Below are 19,138 nucleotides of genomic sequence, written 5' to 3' on the forward strand. Positions count from 1 at the left end.
TTACCAGTGTTTGTGAAAGTCAAAATCTTCCAGTGCCAAAATAAAGCACAGAATTTTAATTGTTACACGATGAGGATGGGATTCGAACCCATGCATGCAGAGCACAATGGATTAGCAGTCCATCGCCTTAACCACTCGGCCACCTCATCCTGTTATATGAATGCGGCAAATGACCTTAAAAAACTGTTGTTGCTGTATGTTAACCCCAGATTGAAATCAATGAAAGTTAGGCAGAGCAATGGCAGGGCCATGTGTCGATCCCATCGAGACATTTAACAAATGTTTTGTCAGGCCGAGTGTTCTCAAGTGCTTGATTAAGTGTGTTGAGGTGTCGGTTCAAATCCCACCATTGAGGTTGCCCTTGGTGAAGCTATTCTTCAATACCTGAATCTTATTAGTCGCTCTAGGATTGCGCAGGGATTCTATATTCATGTGGGGCCATAAGAGAGGAAATCACAAATGTTTTGTGAAGAGGTTGGTGTTATAATCCACACATGCATTTCATCGCATTCACCACTCAGATACCAAGTCCTGTGCTCTCGCTGTGGCAGTCAGCAATTTTACCAGTGTTTGTGAAAGTCAAAATCTTCCAGTGCCAAAATAAAGCAGAGAATTTTAATTGTTACACAATGAGATTCTAACCCATGCATGCAGAGTACAATGGATTAGCAGTCCATCGCCTTAACCACTCGGCCACCTCATCCTGTTATATCCATGCGGCAAATGACCTTAAAAAACTGTAGTTGCTGTATGTAAACCCTTGATTGAAATCAATGAAAATTAGGCAGAGCAATGGCAGGGCCATGTGTCGATCCCATCGAGACATTTAACAAATGTTTTGTCAGGCCGAGTGGTCTCAAGTGCTTGATTAAGTGTGTTGAGGTGTAGGTTCAAATACCACCATTGAGGTTGCCCTTGGTGAAGCTATTCTTCAATAACTGAATCTTATTTGTCGCTCTAGGATTACACAGGGATTCTATATTCATGTGGGGCCATGTAAGAGAGGAAATCACACATTTTTGTGAAGAGGTTGGTGTTATAATCCACACATGCAGTTCATCGCCTTCACCACTCAGATACCAAGTCCTGTGCTCTCGCTGTGGCAGTCAGCAATTTTACCAGTGTTTGTGAAAGTCAAAATCTTCCAGTGCCAAAATAAAGCAGAGAATTTTAATTGTTACACAATGAGATTCTAACCCATGCATGCAGAGTACAATGGATTAGCAGTCCATCGCCTAAAACACTCGGCCACCTCATCCTGTAATTTGAATGTGGCAAATGACCTTAAAAAACTGTTGTTGCTGTATGTTAACCCCAGATTGAAATCAATGAAAGTTAGGCAGAGCAATGGCAGGGCCATGTGTCGATCCCATCGAGACATTTAACAAATGTTTTGTCAGGCCGAGTGTTCTCAAGTGCTTGATTAAGTGTGTTGAGGTGTCGGTTCAAATCCCACCATTGAGGTTGCCCTTGGTGAAGCTATTCTTCAATACCTGAATCTTATTAGTCGCTCTAGGATTGCGCAGGGATTCTATATTCATGTGGGGCCATGTAAGAGAGGAAATCACAAATGTTTTGTGAAGAGGTTGGTGTTATAATCCACACATGCAGTTCATCGCATTCACCACTCAGATACCAAGTCCTGTGCTCTCGCTGTGGCAGTCAGCAATTTTACCAGTGTTTGTGAAAGTCAAAATCTTCCAGTGCCAAAATAAAGCAGAGAATTTTAATTGTTACACAATGAGATTCTAACCCATGCATGCAGAGCACAATGGATTAGCAGTCCATCGCCTTAACCACTCGGCCACCTCATCCTGTTATATGCATGCGGCAAATGACCTTAAAAAACTGTTGTTGCTGTATGTTAACCCCAGATTGAAATCAATGAAAGTTAGGCAGAGCAATGGCAGGGCCATGTGTCGATCCCATCGAGACATTTAACAAATGTTTTGTCAGGCCGAGTGTTCTCAAGTGCTTGATTAAGTGTGTTGAGGTGTCGGTTCAAATCCCACCATTGAGGTTGCCCTTGGTGAAGCTATTCTTCAATACCTGAATCTTATTAGTCGCTCTAGGATTGCGCAGGGATTCTATATTCATGTGGGGCCACGTAAGAGAGGAAATCACAAATGTTTTGTGAAGAGGTTGGTGTTATAATCCACACATGCAGTTCATCGCATTCACCACTCAGATACCAAGTCCTGTGCTCTCGCTGTGGCAGTCAGCAATTTTACCAGTGTTTGTGAAAGTCAAAATCTTCCAGTGCCAAAATAAAGCAGAGAATTTTAATTGTTACACAATGAGATTCTAACCCATGCATGCAGAGTACAATGGATTAGCAGTCCATCGCCTAAAACACTCGGCCACCTCATCCTGTAATTTGAATGTGGCAAATGACCTTAAAAAACTGTTGTTGCTGTATGTTAACCCCAGATTGAAATCAATGAAAGTTAGGCAGAGCAATGGCAGGGCCATGTGTCGATCCCATCGAGACATTTAACAAATGTTTTGTCAGGCCGAGTGGTCTCAAGTGCTTGATTAAGTGTGTTGAGGTGTAGGTTCAAATCCCACCATTGAGGTTGCCCTTGGTGAAGCTATTCTTCAATACCTGAATCTTATTAGTCGCTCTAGGATTGCGCAGGGATTCTATATTCATGTGGGGCCATGTAAGAGAGGAAATCACAAATGTTTTGTGAAGAGGTTGGTGTTATAATCCACACATGCAGTTCATCGCCTTCACCACTCAGATACCAAGTCCTGTGCTCTCGCTGTGGCAGTCAGCAATTTTACCAGTGTTTGTGAAAGTCAAAATCTTCCAGTGCCAAAATAAAGCAGAGAATTTTAATTGTTACACAATGAGATTCTAACCCATGCATGCAGAGTACAATGGATTAGCAGTCCATCGCCTAAAACACTCGGCCACCTCATCCTGTAATTTGAATGTGGCAAATGACCTTAAAAAACTGTTGTTGCTGTATGTTAACCCCAGATTGAAATCAATGAAAATTAGGCAGAGCAATGGCAGGGCCATGTGTCGATCCCATCGAGACATTTAACAAATGTTTTGTCAGGCCGAGTGGTCTCAAGTGCTTGATTAAGTGTGTTGAGGTGTAGGTTCAAATCGCACAATCGCGGTTACCCTTGGTGAAGCTATTCTTCAATACCTGAATCTTATTCGTTGCTCTAGGATTGCGCAGGGATTCTATATTCATGTGGGGCCATGTAAGAGAGGAAATCACAAATGTTTTGTGAAGAGGTTGGTGTTATAATCCACACATGCAGTTCATCGCCTTCACCACTCAGATACCAAGTCCTGTGCTCTCGCTGTGGCAGTCAGCAATTTTACCAGTGTTTGTGAAAGTCAAAATCTTCCAGTGCCAAAATAAAGCACAGAATTTTAATTGTTACACGATGAGGATGGGATTCTAACCCATGCATGCAGAGCACAATGGATTAGCAGTCCATCGCCTTAACCACTCGGCCACCTCATCCTGTTATATGCATGCGGCAAATGACCTTAAAAAACTGTTGTTGCTGTATGTTAACCCCAGATTGAAATCAATGAAAGTTAGGCAGAGCAATGGCAGGGCCATGTGTCGATCCCATCGAGACATTTAACAAATGTTTTGTCAGGCCGAGTGTTCTCAAGTGCTTGATTAAGTGTGTTGAGGTGTCGGTTCAAATCCCACCATTGAGGTTGCCCTTGGTGAAGCTATTCTTCAATACCTGAATCTTATTAGTCGCTCTAGGATTGCGCAGGGATTCTATATTCATGTGGGGCCACGTAAGAGAGGAAATCACAAATGTTTTGTGAAGAGGTTGGTGTTATAATCCACACATGCATTTCATCGCATTCACCACTCAGATACCAAGTCCTGTGCTCTCGCTGTGGCAGTCAGCAATTTTACCAGTGTTTGTGAAAGTCAAAATCTTCCAGTGCCAAAATAAAGCAGAGAATTTTAATTGTTACACAATGAGATTCTAACCCATGCATGCAGAGTACAATGGATTAGCAGTCCATCGCCTAAAACACTCGGCCACCTCATCCTGTTATATCCATGCGGCAAATGATCTTAAAAAACTGTTGTTGCTGTATGTAAACCCTTGATTGAAATCAATGAAAATTAGGCAGAGCAATGGCAGGGCCATGTGTCGATCCCATCGAGACATTTAACAAATGTTTTGTCAGGCCGAGTGGTCTCAAGTGCTTGATTAAGTGTGTTGAGGTGTAGGTTCAAATACCACCATTGAGGTTGCCCTTGGTGAAGCTATTCTTCAATAACTGAATCTTATTTGTCGCTCTAGGATTACACAGGGATTCTATATTCATGTGGGGCCACGTAAGAGAGGAAATCACAAATGTTTTGTGAAGAGGTTGGTGTTATAATCCACACATGCAGTTCATCGCATTCACCACTCAGATACCAAGTCCTGTGCTCTCGCTGTGGCAGTCAGCAATTTTACCAGTGTTTGTGAAAGTCAAAATCTTCCAGTGCCAAAATAAAGCAGAGAATTTTAATTGTTACACAATGAGATTCTAACCCATGCATGCAGAGTACAATGGATTAGCAGTCCATCGCCTAAAACACTCGGCCACCTCATCCTGTAATTTGAATGTGGCAAATGACCTTAAAAAACTGTTGTTGCTGTATGTTAACCCCAGATTGAAATCAATGAAAGTTAGGCAGAGCAATGGCAGGGCCATGTGTCGATCCCATCGAGACATTTAACAAATGTTTTGTCAGGCCGAGTGTTCTCAAGTGCTTGATTAAGTGTGTTGAGGTGTCGGTTCAAATCCCACCATTGAGGTTGCCCTTGGTGAAGCTATTCTTCAATACCTGAATCTTATTAGTCGCTCTAGGATTGCGCAGGGATTCTATATTCATGTGGGGCCACGTAAGAGAGGAAATCACAAATGTTTTGTGAAGAGGTTGGTGTTATAATCCACACATGCATTTCATCGCATTCACCACTCAGATACCAAGTCCTGTGCTCTCGCTGTGGCAGTCAGCAATTTTACCAGTGTTTGTGAAAGTCAAAATCTTCCAGTGCCAAAATAAAGCAGAGAATTTTAATTGTTACACAATGAGATTCTAACCCATGCATGCAGAGTACAATGGATTAGCAGTCCATCGCCTAAAACACTCGGCCACCTCATCCTGTAATTTGAATGTGGCAAATGACCTTAAAAAACTGTTGTTGCTGTATGTTAACCCCAGATTGAAATCAATGAAAGTTAGGCAGAGCAATGGCAGGGCCATGTGTCGATCCCATCGAGACATTTAACAAATGTTTTGTCAGGCCGAGTGTTCTCAAGTGCTTGATTAAGTGTGTTGAGGTGTCGGTTCAAATCCCACCATTGAGGTTGCCCTTGGTGAAGCTATTCTTCAATACCTGAATCTTATTAGTCGCTCTAGGATTGCGCAGGGATTCTATATTCATGTGGGGCCACGTAAGAGAGGAAATCACAAATGTTTTGTGAAGAGGTTGGTGTTATAATCCACACATGCATTTCATCGCATTCACCACTCAGATACCAAGTCCTGTGCTCTCGCTGTGGCAGTCAGCAATTTTACCAGTGTTTGTGAAAGTCAAAATCTTCCAGTGCCAAAATAAAGCAGAGAATTTTAATTGTTACACAATGAGATTCTAACCCATGCATGCAGAGTACAATGGATTAGCAGTCCATCGCCTAAAACACTCGGCCACCTCATCCTGTAATTTGAATGTGGCAAATGACCTTAAAAAACTGTTGTTGCTGTATGTTAACCCCAGATTGAAATCAATGAAAGTTAGGCAGAGCAATGGCAGGGCCATGTGTCGATCCCATCGAGACATTTAACAAATGTTTTGTCAGGCCGAGTGTTCTCAAGTGCTTGATTAAGTGTGTTGAGGTGTAGGTTCAAATCGCACAATCGCGGTTAGCCTTGGTGAAGCTATTCTTCAATAACTGAATCTTATTCGTTGCTCTAGGATTGTGCAGGGATTCTATATTCATGTGGGGCCATGTAAGAGAGGAAATCACACATTTTTGTGAAGAGGTTGGTGTTATAATCCACACATGCAGTTCATCGCCTTCACCACTCAGATACCAAGTCCTGTGCTCTCGCTGTGGCAGTCAGCAATTTTACCAGTGTTTGTGAAAGTCAAAATCTTCCAGTGCCAAAATAAAGCAGAGAATTTTAATTGTTACACAATGAGATTCTAACCCATGCATGCAGAGTACAATGGATTAGCAGTCCATCGCCTAAAACACTCGGCCACCTCATCCTGTAATTTGAATGTGGCAAATGACCTTAAAAAACTGTTGTTGCTGTATGTTAACCCCAGATTGAAATCAATGAAAGTTAGGCAGAGCAATGGCAGGGCCATGTGTCGATCCCATCGAGACATTTAACAAATGTTTTGTCAGGCCGAGTGTTCTCAAGTGCTTGATTAAGTGTGTTGAGGTGTCGGTTCAAATCCCACCATTGAGGTTGCCCTTGGTGAAGCTATTCTTCAATACCTGAATCTTATTAGTCGCTCTAGGATTGCGCAGGGATTCTATATTCATGTGGGGCCATGTAAGAGAGGAAATCACAAATGTTTTGTGAAGAGGTTGGTGTTATAATCCACACATGCAGTTCATCGCATTCACCACTCAGATACCAAGTCCTGTGCTCTCGCTGTGGCAGTCAGCAATTTTACCAGTGTTTGTGAAAGTCAAAATCTTCCAGTGCCAAAATAAAGCAGAGAATTTTAATTGTTACACAATGAGATTCTAACCCATGCATGCAGAGTACAATGGATTAGCAGTCCATCGCCTAAAACACTCGGCCACCTCATCCTGTAATTTGAATGTGGCAAATGACCTTAAAAAACTGTAGTTGCTGTATGTAAACCCTTGATTGAAATCAATGAAAATTAGGCAGAGCAATGGCAGGGCCATGTGTCGATCCCATCGAGACATTTAACAAATGTTTTGTCAGGCCGAGTGGTCTCAAGTGCTTGATTAAGTGTGTTGAGGTGTAGGTTCAAATCCCACCATTGCGGTTACCCTTGGTGAAGCTATTCTTCAATAACTGAATCTTATTCGTCGCTCTAGGATTGCGCAGGGATTCTATATTCATGTGGGGCCATGTAAGAGAGGAAATCACACATTTTTGTGAAGAGGTTGGTGTTATAATCCACACATGCAGTTCATCGCCTTCACCACTCAGATACCAAGTCCTGTGCTCTCGCTGTGGCAGTCAGCAATTTTACCAGTGTTTGTGAAAGTCAAAATCTTCCAGTGCCAAAATAAAGCAGAGAATTTTAATTGTTACACAATGAGATTCTAACCCATGCATGCAGAGTACAATGGATTAGCAGTCCATCGCCTAAAACACTCGGCCACCTCATCCTGTAATTTGAATGTGGCAAATGACCTTAAAAAACTGTTGTTGCTGTATGTTAACCCCAGATTGAAATCAATGAAAGTTAGGCAGAGCAATGGCAGGGCCATGTGTCGATCCCATCGAGACATTTAACAAATGTTTTGTCAGGCCGAGTGTTCTCAAGTGCTTGATTAAGTGTGTTGAGGTGTCGGTTCAAATCCCACCATTGAGGTTGCCCTTGGTGAAGCTATTCTTCAATACCTGAATCTTATTAGTCACTCTAGGATTGCGCAGGGATTCTATATTCATGTGGGGCCATGTAAGAGAGGAAATCACAAATGTTTTGTGAAGAGGTTGGTGTTATAATCCACACATGCAGTTCATCGCATTCACCACTCAGATACCAAGTCCTGTGCTCTCGCTGTGGCAGTCAGCAATTTTACCAGTGTTTGTGAAAGTCAAAATCTTCCAGTGCCAAAATAAAGCAGAGAATTTTAATTGTTACACAATGAGATTCTAACCCATGCATGCAGAGTACAATGGATTAGCAGTCCATCGCCTAAAACACTCGGCCACCTCATCCTGTAATTTGAATGTGGCAAATGACCTTAAAAACTGTAGTTGCTGTATGTAAACCCTTGATTGAAATCAATGAAAATTAGGCAGAGCAATGGCAGGGCCATGTGTCGATCCCATCGAGACATTTAACAAATGTTTTGTCAGGCCGAGTGGTCTCAAGTGCTTGATTAAGTGTGTTGAGGTGTAGGTTCAAATCGCACAATCGCGGTTACCCTTGGTGAAGCTATTCTTCAATAACTGAATCTTATTCGTTGCTCTAGGATTGCGCAGGGATTCTATATTCATGTGGGGCCATGTAAGAGAGGAAATCACACATTTTTGTGAAGAGGTTGGTGTTATAATCCACACATGCAGTTCATCGCCTTCACCACTCAGATACCAAGTCCTGTGCTCTCGCTGTGGCAGTCAGCAATTTTACCAGTGTTTGTGAAAGTCAAAATCTTCCAGTGCCAAAATAAAGCACAGAATTTTAATTGTTACACGATGAGGATGGGATTCGAACCCATGCATGCAGAGCACAATGGATTAGCAGTCCATCGCCTTAACCACTCGGCCACCTCATCCTGTTATATGCATGCGGCAAATGACCTTAAAAAACTGTTGTTGCTGTATGTTAACCCCAGATTGAAATCAATGAAAGTTAGGCAGAGCAATGGCAGGGCCATGTGTCGATCCCATCGAGACATTTAACAAATGTTTTGTCAGGCCGAGTGTTCTCAAGTGCTTGATTAAGTGTGTTGAGGTGTCGGTTCAAATCCCACCATTGAGGTTGCCATTGGTGAAGCTATTCTTCAATACCTGAATCTTATTAGTCGCTCTAGGATTGCGCAGGGATTCTATATTCATGTGGGGCCACGTAAGAGAGGAAATCACAAATGTTTTGTGAAGAGGTTGGTGTTATAATCCACACATGCATTTCATCGCATTCACCACTCAGATACCAAGTCCTGTGCTCTCGCTGTGGCAGTCAGCAATTTTACCAGTGTTTGTGAAAGTCAAAATCTTCCAGTGCCAAAATAAAGCAGAGAATTTTAATTGTTACACAATGAGATTCTAACCCATGCATGCAGAGTACAATGGATTAGCAGTCCATCGCCTTAACCACTCGGCCACCTCATCCTGTTATATCCATGCGGCAAATGACCTTAAAAAACTGTAGTTGCTGTATGTAAACCCTTGATTGAAATCAATGAAAATTAGGCAGAGCAATGGCAGGGCCATGTGTCGATCCCATCGAGACATTTAACAAATGTTTTGTCAGGCCGAGTGGTCTCAAGTGCTTGATTAAGTGTGTTGAGGTGTAGGTTCAAATCGCACAATCGCGGTTACCCTTGGTGAAGCTATTCTTCAATAACTGAATCTTATTCGTTGCTCTAGGATTGCGCAGGGATTCTATATTCATGTGGGGCCATGTAAGAGAGGAAATCACACATTTTTGTGAAGAGGTTGGTGTTATAATCCACACATGCAGTTCATCGCCTTCACCACTCAGATACCAAGTCCTGTGCTCTCGCTGTGGCAGTCAGCAATTTTACCAGTGTTTGTGAAAGTCAAAATCTTCCAGTGCCAAAATAAAGCAGAGAATTTTAATTGTTACACAATGAGATTCTAACCCATGCATGCAGAGTACAATGGATTAGCAGTCCATCGCCTAAAACACTCGGCCACCTCATCCTGTAATTTGAATGTGGCAAATGACCTTAAAAAACTGTTGTTGCTGTATGTTAACCCCAGATTGAAATCAATGAAAGTTAGGCAGAGCAATGGCAGGGCCATGTGTCGATCCCATCGAGACATTTAACAAATGTTTTGTCAGGCCGAGTGTTCTCAAGTGCTTGATTAAGTGTGTTGAGGTGTCGGTTCAAATCCCACCATTGAGGTTGCCCTTGGTGAAGCTATTCTTCAATACCTGAATCTTATTAGTCGCTCTAGGATTGCGCAGGGATTCTATATTCATGTGGGGCCATGTAAGAGAGGAAATCACAAATGTTTTGTGAAGAGGTTGGTGTTATAATCCACACATGCAGTTCATCGCATTCACCACTCAGATACCAAGTCCTGTGCTCTCGCTGTGGCAGTCAGCAATTTTACCAGTGTTTGTGAAAGTCAAAATCTTCCAGTGCCAAAATAAAGCAGAGAATTTTAATTGTTACACAATGAGATTCTAACCCATGCATGCAGAGTACAATGGATTAGCAGTCCATCGCCTAAAACACTCGGCCACCTCATCCTGTAATTTGAATGTGGCAAATGACCTTAAAAAACTGTAGTTGCTGTATGTAAACCCTTGATTGAAATCAATGAAAATTAGGCAGAGCAATGGCAGGGCCATGTGTCGATCCCATCGAGACATTTAACAAATGTTTTGTCAGGCCGAGTGGTCTCAAGTGCTTGATTAAGTGTGTTGAGGTGTAGGTTCAAATCCCACCATTGCGGTTACCCTTGGTGAAGCTATTCTTCAATAACTGAATCTTATTCGTCGCTCTAGGATTGCGCAGGGATTCTATATTCATGTGGGGCCATGTAAGAGAGGAAATCACACATTTTTGTGAAGAGGTTGGTGTTATAATCCACACATGCAGTTCATCGCCTTCACCACTCAGATACCAAGTCCTGTGCTCTCGCTGTGGCAGTCAGCAATTTTACCAGTGTTTGTGAAAGTCAAAATCTTCCAGTGCCAAAATAAAGCAGAGAATTTTAATTGTTACACAATGAGGATGGAATTCGAACCCATGCATGCAGAGCACAATGGATTAGCAGTCCATCGCCTTAACCACTCGGCCACCTCATCCTGTTATATGCATGCGGCAAATGACCTTAAAAAACTGTTGTTGCTGTATGTTAACCCCAGATTGAAATCAATGAAAGTTAGGCAGAGCAATGGCAGGGCCATGTGTCGATCCCATCGAGACATTTAACAAATGTTTTGTCAGGCCGAGTGTTCTCAAGTGCTTGATTAAGTGTGTTGAGGTGTCGGTTCAAATCCCACCATTGAGGTTGCCCTTGGTGAAGCTATTCTTCAATACCTGAATCTTATTAGTCGCTCTAGGATTGCGCAGGGATTCTATATTCATGTGGGGCCATGTAAGAGAGGAAATCACAAATGTTTTGTGAAGAGGTTGGTGTTATAATCCACACATGCAGTTCATCGCATTCACCACTCAGATACCAAGTCCTGTGCTCTCGCTGTGGCAGTCAGCAATTTTACCAGTGTTTGTGAAAGTCAAAATCTTCCAGTGCCAAAATAAAGCAGAGAATTTTAATTGTTACACAATGAGATTCTAACCCATGCATGCAGAGTACAATGGATTAGCAGTCCATCGCCTAAAACACTCGGCCACCTCATCCTGTAATTTGAATGTGGCAAATGACCTTAAAAAACTGTAGTTGCTGTATGTAAACCCTTGATTGAAATCAATGAAAATTAGGCAGAGCAATGGCAGGGCCATGTGTCGATCCCATCGAGACATTTAACAAATGTTTTGTCAGGCCGAGTGGTCTCAAGTGCTTGATTAAGTGTGTTGAGGTGTAGGTTCAAATCGCACCATTGCGGTTACCCTTGGTGAAGCTATTCTTCAATAACTGAATCTTATTCGTTGCTCTAGGATTGCGCAGGGATTCTATATTCATGTGGGGCCATGTAAGAGAGGAAATCACAAATTTTTGTGAAGAGGTTGGTGTTATAATCCACACATGCAGTTCATCGCCTTCACCACTCAGATACCAAGTCCTGTGCTCTCGCTGTGGCAGTCAGCAATTTTACCAGTGTTTGTGAAAGTCAAAATCTTCCAGTGCCAAAATAAAGCACAGAATTTTAATTGTTACACGATGAGGATGGGATTCCAACCCATGCATGCAGAGCACAATGGATTAGCAGTCCATCGCCTTAACCACTCGGCCACCTCATCCTGTTATATGCATGCGGCAAATGACCTTAAAAAACTGTTGTTGCTGTATGTTAACCCCAGATTGAAATCAATGAAAGTTAGGCAGAGCAATGGCAGGGCCATGTGTCGATCCCATCGAGACATTTAACAAATGTTTTGTCAGGCCGAGTGTTCTCAAGTGCTTGATTAAGTGTGTTGAGGTGTCGGTTCAAATCCCACCATTGAGGTTGCCCTTGGTGAAGCTATTCTTCAATACCTGAATCTTATTAGTAGCTCTAGGATTGCGCAGGGATTCTATATTCATGTGGGGCCACGTAAGAGAGGAAATCACAAATGTTTTGTGAAGAGGTTGGTGTTATAATCCACACATGCAGTTCATCGCATTCACCACTCAGATACCAAGTCCTGTGCTCTCGCTGTGGCAGCCAGCAATTTTACCAGTGTTTGTGAAAGTCAAAATCTTCCAGTGCCAAAATAAAGCACAGAATTTTAATTATTACACGATGAGGATGGGATTCGAACCCATGCATGCAGAGCACAATGGATTAGCAGTCCATCGCCTTAACCATGCAGCCACCTCATCCTGTTATATGCATGCGGCAAATGACCTTAAAAAACTGTAGTTGCTGTATGTTAACCCCAGATTGAAATCAATGAAAGTTAGGCAGAGCAATGGCAGGGCCATGTGTCGATCCCATCGAGACATTTAACAAATGTTTTGTCAGGCCGAGTGTTCTCAAGTGCTTGATTAAGTGTGTTGAGGTGTCGGTTCAAATCCCACCATTGAGGTTGCACTTGGTGAAGCTATTCTTCAATACCTGAATCTTATTAGTAGCTCTAGGATTGCGCAGGGATTCTATATTCATGTGGGGCCACGTAAGAGAGGAAATCACAAATGTTTTGTGAAGAGGTTGGTGTTATAATCCACACGCATTTCATCGCATTCACCACTCAGATACCAAGTCCTGTGCTCTCGCTGTGGCAGTCAGCAATTTTACCAGTGTTTGTGAAAGTCAAAATCTTCCAGTGCCAAAATAAAGGACAGAATTTTAATTGTTACACGATGAGGATGGGATTCGAACCCATGCATGCAGTTCACAATGGATTAGCAGTCCATCACCTTAACCACTCGGCCACCTCATCCTGTTACATCCATGCGGCAAATGATCTTAAAAAACTGTTGTTGCTGTATGTTAACCCCAGATTGAAATCAATGAAAGTTAGGCAGAGCAATGGCAGGGCCATGTGTCGATCCCATCGAGACATTTAACAAATGTTTTGTCAGGCCGAGTGGTCTCAAGTGCTTGATTAAGTGTGTTGAGGTGTAGGTTCAAATACCACCATTGAGGTTGCCCTTGGTGAAGCTATTCTTCAATAACTGAATCTTATTTGTCGCTCTAGGATTACACAGGGATTCTATATTCATGTGGGGCCATGTAAGAGAGGAAATCACACATTTTTGTGAAGAGGTTGGTGTTATAATCCACACATGCAGTTTATCGCCTTCACCACTCAGATACCAAGTCCTGTGCTCTCGCTGTGGCAGCCAGCAATTTTACCATTGTTTGTGAAAGTCAAAATCTACCAGTGCCAAAATAAAGCACATAATTCTACTTGTTACACAATGAGATTCTAACCCATGCATGCAGAGTACAATGGATTAGCACTCCATCGCCTTAACCACTCGGCCACCTCATCCTGTAATTTGAATGTGGCAAATGACCTTAAACAACTGTAGTTGCTGTATGTAAACCCAAGATTGAAATCAATGAGAATTAGGCAGAGCAATGGCAGGGCCATGTGTCGATCCCATCGAGACATTTAACGAATGTTTCGTCAGGCCGAGTGGTCTCAAGTGCTTGATTAAGTGTGTTGAGGTGTCGGTTCAAATCCCACCATTGAGGTTGCCCTTGGTGAAACTATTCTTCAATACCTGAATCTTATTAGTCGCTCTAGGATTGTGCAAGGATTCTATATTCACGTGGGGCCATGTAAGAGAGGAAATCACAAATGTTTTGTGAAGAGGTTGGTGTTATAATCCACACATGCAGTTCATCGCCTTCACCACTCAGATACCAAGTCCTGTGCTCTCGCTGTGGCAGTCAGCAATTTTACCAGTGTTTGTGAAAGTCAAAATCTTCCAGTGCTAAAATAAAGCACAGAATTTTAAATGTTACACAATGAGATTCTAACCCATGCATGTAGATCACAATGGATTAGCAGTCCATCGCCTTAACCATTCGGCCACCTCATTCCGTGATTTGCATGTGGCAAACGACCTTAACTGTTGCCTCTAGAGACAAAACCTCTCTCATTGTCACTCAATGCCTAGGCTTACCTCCACTGTACTGACATCCTACCATACCCTTGTCTGTACATTATGCCTTGCATCTATTCTTCCACGCCCAGAAATCTGCTCCTTTTGTTCTCTGTTCTGAACGCACTAGACGAACAGTTCTTATCGCCTTTACCCTTACCATTATCCTACTCCTCCTCTGTTCCTCTGGTGATGTAAAGGTTAACCCTGCAGCCCCCAGCACCGCTCTCATTCCCCTCCTACTCCCCAGGCGTTCTCATTTGTTGACATCGCTAACCGTAAAAGCCTTGGTTCCATGCATGTTAAAATCAGAAGCCTCCTCCGTAAGTTTGTTTTATTCACTGCTTTAGCACACTCCACCAACCCTGATGTCTTTGCCGTGTCTGAATCCTGGCTACCAAAAATCCTGAAATTTCCATCCCCATCTACAACATTTTCTGACAAGATAGTACTTCCAAAAGGGCGGAGTTGCAATGTACTGCAGAGATAGCCTGCAGAGTTCTTTCATACCATCCAGGTCTGTGCCCAAAACATTCGAGCTTCTACTTTTAAAAATCCACCTTTCCAGAAACAAGTCTCTCACCGTGGTCGCTCTCACCCCCCTTAGCCCCCAGCTGTGCCCTGGACACCATATTTGAATTGATTGCCCCCCATCTATCTTCATAGTTCGTACTGTTAGATGACCAAAACTGGGACATGCTTAACACACTGGCCATCCTCCAATCTAAGCTAGATGCCCTCAATATCACACAAATTATCAAGTGGACCTACCAGGTACAACCCTAAATCCGTAACCATGGGCACCCTCTTAGATATCATCCTGACTGCTTACGTAATTGGTCCGCGGTCAAACGACCACCCCTCATGACTGTCAAACGCTCCTTAAAACACTTCAGCGAGCAGGCCTTTCTATTGGACCTGGCCCGGGTAACCTGGAAGGATATTGACCCCATCCCGTCAGTAGAGGATGCCTAGTTGCTCTTTAAAAGTGCTTTCCTCACCATCTTAAAGAGGCATTCCCCATAAAAAAATGTAGAACTAAGAACAGATATAGGTTATTGGATATTGGTTCACCCCAGACTTGACTGCCCTTGATCAGCACAAAAACATCCTATGGCGTTCTGCATTAGCATCGAATAGCCCCCGCGATATGCAACTTTTCAGGGAAGTCAGGAACCAATATACAGTCCGTTTGAAAAAAATAGCCCTAGCTTTCCTAACAGAAATGTTCATCCTGTAGCAATAATTTCAAAAAGATTTGGGACACTGTAAAGAATTAGAGCACCTCCTCCCAGCTGCCCACTGCCAAAAGGCTAGGAACCACTGTCACCAGCAATAAATCTACGATAATCGATAATTTCAATAAGCATTTTTCTACGGCTGGCCATGCTTTCCACCCGGCCAACAGCTCTGCACGCCCTGCAGTAACTTGCCCAAGCACCCCCCGCTTCTCTTTCAGCCAAATCTAAACAGCAAAATCTGGATCCCTACAAATCAGCTGGGCTAGACAATCTGGACCCTCTCTTTCTAAAATGATCTGCCGAAATTGTTGCAACCCCCAATAGTAGCCTGTTCAACGTCTCTTTCGTATCGTCTGAGATCCCCAAATATTGGAAAGCTGCTGGGGTCAACCTGCTCTTCAAAGGGGAGACACTCTAGACCCAAACTTTTATACACCTACAGTTGAAGTCAGAAGTTTACATACACCTAGGTTGGAGTCATTAACTTCTTATGGGCAGGTGGGACGGTAACATAATACATCAAAATAAAGCTTAACTTCTTGTTAATCCAGCCGCTGTGTCAGATTTCAAAAAGGCTTTACGGCGAAAGCACACCATGCGATTATCTGAGGACAGCACGCTGCATGCAAAAGAATGAAAACACATTTCAACCAGGCAGGTACGAAAGTAAAAAAATAGCAATATAATAAATGCCTTACCTTTGGTAATCTATCTTCTTCTGTTGGCCCTCCAAAAGGTCCCGGATACATCACAAAAGGTTCTTTTGTTCGATAATGTCCTTCTTTATATCCATAAAAACTCAGTTTAGCTAAGAAGAAGTTAACAGATCACCGACTATTTCAAATCCCACCGTAACTTCTCCACTATGCAATCTGGTTTCCGAGCTGGTCATCGGTGCACATCAGCCACACTCAAGGTCCAAAATGATATCATAACCGCGATCGATAAAAGACTGTACTGTGAAGCCGTCTTCATTGACCTGGCCAAGTCTTTCGACTCTGTCAATCACCGCATTCTTATCTCAAATGACTTCCTCGCCTGGTTCACCAACTACTTCTCAGATAGAGTTCAGTGTGTCAAATTAGAGGGCCTGTTGTCCGGACCTCTGGCAGTCTCTATGGGGTGCCACAGGGTTCAATTCTCAGGCCGACACTTTTCTCTGTAGATATCAATGATGTCGCTGATCCACCTCTACGCAGACGACACCATTCTGTATACATCTGGCCCTTCTTTGGACACTGTGTTAACAATCCTCCAAACGAGCTGCAATGCCATACAACTCTCCTTCCGTGGCCTCCAACTGCTTGTAAAACTAAATGCATGCTCTTCAACTGATCGCTGCCTGCGCCCGCCCGACTAGCATCACTACTCTGGACGGTTCTGACTTGGAATATCTGGACAACTATAAATACCTAGGTGTCTGGATAGACTGTAAACTCTCCTTCCAAACTCACATTAAGAATCTTCAATCCAAAATGATATCTATTATCGGCTTCCTATTTCGCAACAAAGTCTCCTTCACTCATGCTGCCAAACAAACCCTCTGAAAACTGTTTATCCTACCGATCCTTGACGATGTCATTTACAAAATAGCCTCCAACACTCTACTCAGCAAACTGGATGTCGTCTATCACAGTGCCATCTGTTTTGTCACCAAAGCCCCTTATACTGCCCACTACTGCGACCTGTATGCTCTCGATGGCTGGCCCTCACTACATATTCATTGCCAAACCCACTGGCTCCAGGTCATATTTTAGTCTTTGCTAGATAACTCCACACCTTATTTCAGCTCACTGGTCACCATAGCAACACCCACCCGTAGCACGCATGCACTCCAAAGCCAACACTTACTTTGTCCGCCTTTCCTTCCAGTTCTCTGCTGCCAATGACTGGAACGAATTGCAAAAATCACTGAAGCTTGACTTAGATCTCCCGCTCTACCTTTAAGCATCAGCTGTCAGAGCAGCTTACCAATCACTGTACCTGTACACAGCCAATCTATATATAGCACACTCAACTACATCATCCCCATATTGTTATTGATCTTCTTGCTCTTTTGCACCCCAGTATCTCTACTTGCACATCATCTGCACAGCTATCACTACAGTGTTAATGCTAAATTGTAATTATTTTGCCTCCATGGCCAATTTATTGCCTTACCTCCCTACATTTGCACACACTGTACCTGTTCTCAACTGGCCTACCTGGTAAATAAATGTGAAATAAATATAATAAACAAACAAAGAATGTGTTTAGTGAGTCGGCCAGAGCAGAGGCAGTAGGGATGTTCGGATGACCAGTGATAAGTGTGTGAATTGGACAATTTTCCTGTCCAAGGTACATTTGGGTGTCAAGGGAAATGTATTGAGTAAAAAGTACATTGTACATAAAATAACAGAGTGAGTAAAAGTAGTCAGAAATATAAAATAGTAAAGTAATGTACAGATACTTGTAAGTACTACTTAAGTAGTTTGTGGTATTTTTACACCACTTCCCAAATTCCTTCATACCAATACATTAACTGTCACGCCTTGGTCTTAGTATTTTGTGTTTTAGTTTATTAGTTAGTCAGACCAGGGTGTGACATGGGTTTATTATGTATTGTATTTTCGTATTGGGGTTTGTAGTGTTTGGGATTGTAGCTGATTAGGGGTGTGTGTGTGTTTAATAGGTTTGGCTGCCTGAGGCGGTTCTCAATCAGAGTCAGGTGATTCTCGTTGTCTCTGATTGGGAACCGTATTTAGGTAGCCTGGTTTTCGCTTTGTATTTCGTGGGTGATTGTTCCTGTCTCTGTGTAGTGTGCACCAGTCAGGCTGTATAGGTTTCACGTTCCGTTTTGTTGTTTTTGTATTTATTAAGTTATTTCATGTATAGTTCGTTTGTTTGTTTTCACATTAAACATGAGTAACTTACACGCTGCATTTCGGTCCGACTTTCATTCAACAAAAGAAGAACGCCGTTACATTAACATACTTTACAGTGGGGCAAAAAAGTATTTAGTCAGCCACCAATTGTGCAAGTTCTCCCACTTAAAAAGATAAGAGAGGCCTGTAATCTGCATCATAGGTGCACTTCAACTATGACAGACAAAATTAGAAAATTTTGATTTAATGAATTTTTTATGAATTTATTTGCAAATTATGGTGAAAAATAAGTATTTGGTCACCTACAAACAGGCAAGATTTCAGGCTCTCGCGGACCTGTAACTTCTTTAAGAGGCTCCTCTGTCCTCCACTCGTTACCTGTATTAAATGGAACCTGTTTGAACTTGTTGTCAGTATAAAAGACACCTGTCCACAACCTCAAACAGTCACACTCAACTATGGCCAAGACCAAAGAGCTGTCAAAGGACACCAGAAACAAAATTGTAGACCTGCACCAGGCTGGGAAGACTGCATCTGCAATAGGTAAGCATCTTAGTTTAAAGAAATCAACTGTGGGAGCAATTATTAGGAAATGGAAGACATACAAGACCACTGATAATCTCCCTCGATCTGGGGCTCCACGCAAGATCTCACCCTGTGGGGTCAAAATGATCACAAGAACGGTGAGCAAAAATCCCAGAACCACACGGGGGGACCTAGTGAATGACCTGCAGAGAGCTGGGACCAAAGTAACAAAGCCTACCATCAGTAACACACTACGCCGCCAGGGACTCAAAATCCTGCAGTGCCAGACGTGTCCCCCTGCTTAAGCCAGTACATGTCCAGGCCCATCTGAAGTTTGCTAGAGAGCATTTGGATGACCCAGAAGATTGGGAGA

At 42.8% G+C, this 19,138-nt stretch overlaps 7 non-coding genes across 7 annotated transcripts; all 7 read right to left on the reverse strand.

Annotated features, from left to right (window-relative positions):
• Positions 1-67: 67 nt before the first annotated feature.
• Positions 68-149, reverse strand: trnas-gcu (transfer RNA serine (anticodon GCU)). Its single transcript has one exon. It is a non-coding gene; the product is annotated as a tRNA-Ser (tRNA).
• A 3,257-nt stretch (positions 150-3,406) lies between these two features.
• Positions 3,407-3,488, reverse strand: trnas-gcu (transfer RNA serine (anticodon GCU)). The gene has a single exon. It is a non-coding gene; the product is annotated as a tRNA-Ser (tRNA).
• A 4,924-nt stretch (positions 3,489-8,412) lies between these two features.
• trnas-gcu (transfer RNA serine (anticodon GCU)) lies at positions 8,413-8,494 on the reverse strand. The gene has a single exon. It is a non-coding gene; the product is annotated as a tRNA-Ser (tRNA).
• Positions 8,495-10,640: 2,146 nt separating this feature from the next.
• Positions 10,641-10,722, reverse strand: trnas-gcu (transfer RNA serine (anticodon GCU)). The gene has a single exon. It is a non-coding gene; the product is annotated as a tRNA-Ser (tRNA).
• Positions 10,723-11,757: 1,035 nt separating this feature from the next.
• Positions 11,758-11,839, reverse strand: trnas-gcu (transfer RNA serine (anticodon GCU)). Its single transcript has one exon. It is a non-coding gene; the product is annotated as a tRNA-Ser (tRNA).
• Positions 11,840-12,319: 480 nt separating this feature from the next.
• On the reverse strand, positions 12,320-12,401 carry trnas-gcu (transfer RNA serine (anticodon GCU)). The gene has a single exon. It is a non-coding gene; the product is annotated as a tRNA-Ser (tRNA).
• A 478-nt stretch (positions 12,402-12,879) lies between these two features.
• On the reverse strand, positions 12,880-12,961 carry trnas-gcu (transfer RNA serine (anticodon GCU)). Its single transcript has one exon. It is a non-coding gene; the product is annotated as a tRNA-Ser (tRNA).
• Positions 12,962-19,138: the final 6,177 nt, after the last annotated feature.

This window comes from Oncorhynchus masou, chromosome 26 (assembly GCF_036934945.1).
Source record: "Oncorhynchus masou masou isolate Uvic2021 chromosome 26, UVic_Omas_1.1, whole genome shotgun sequence".
Taxonomy (NCBI): domain Eukaryota; kingdom Metazoa; phylum Chordata; class Actinopteri; order Salmoniformes; family Salmonidae; genus Oncorhynchus; species Oncorhynchus masou.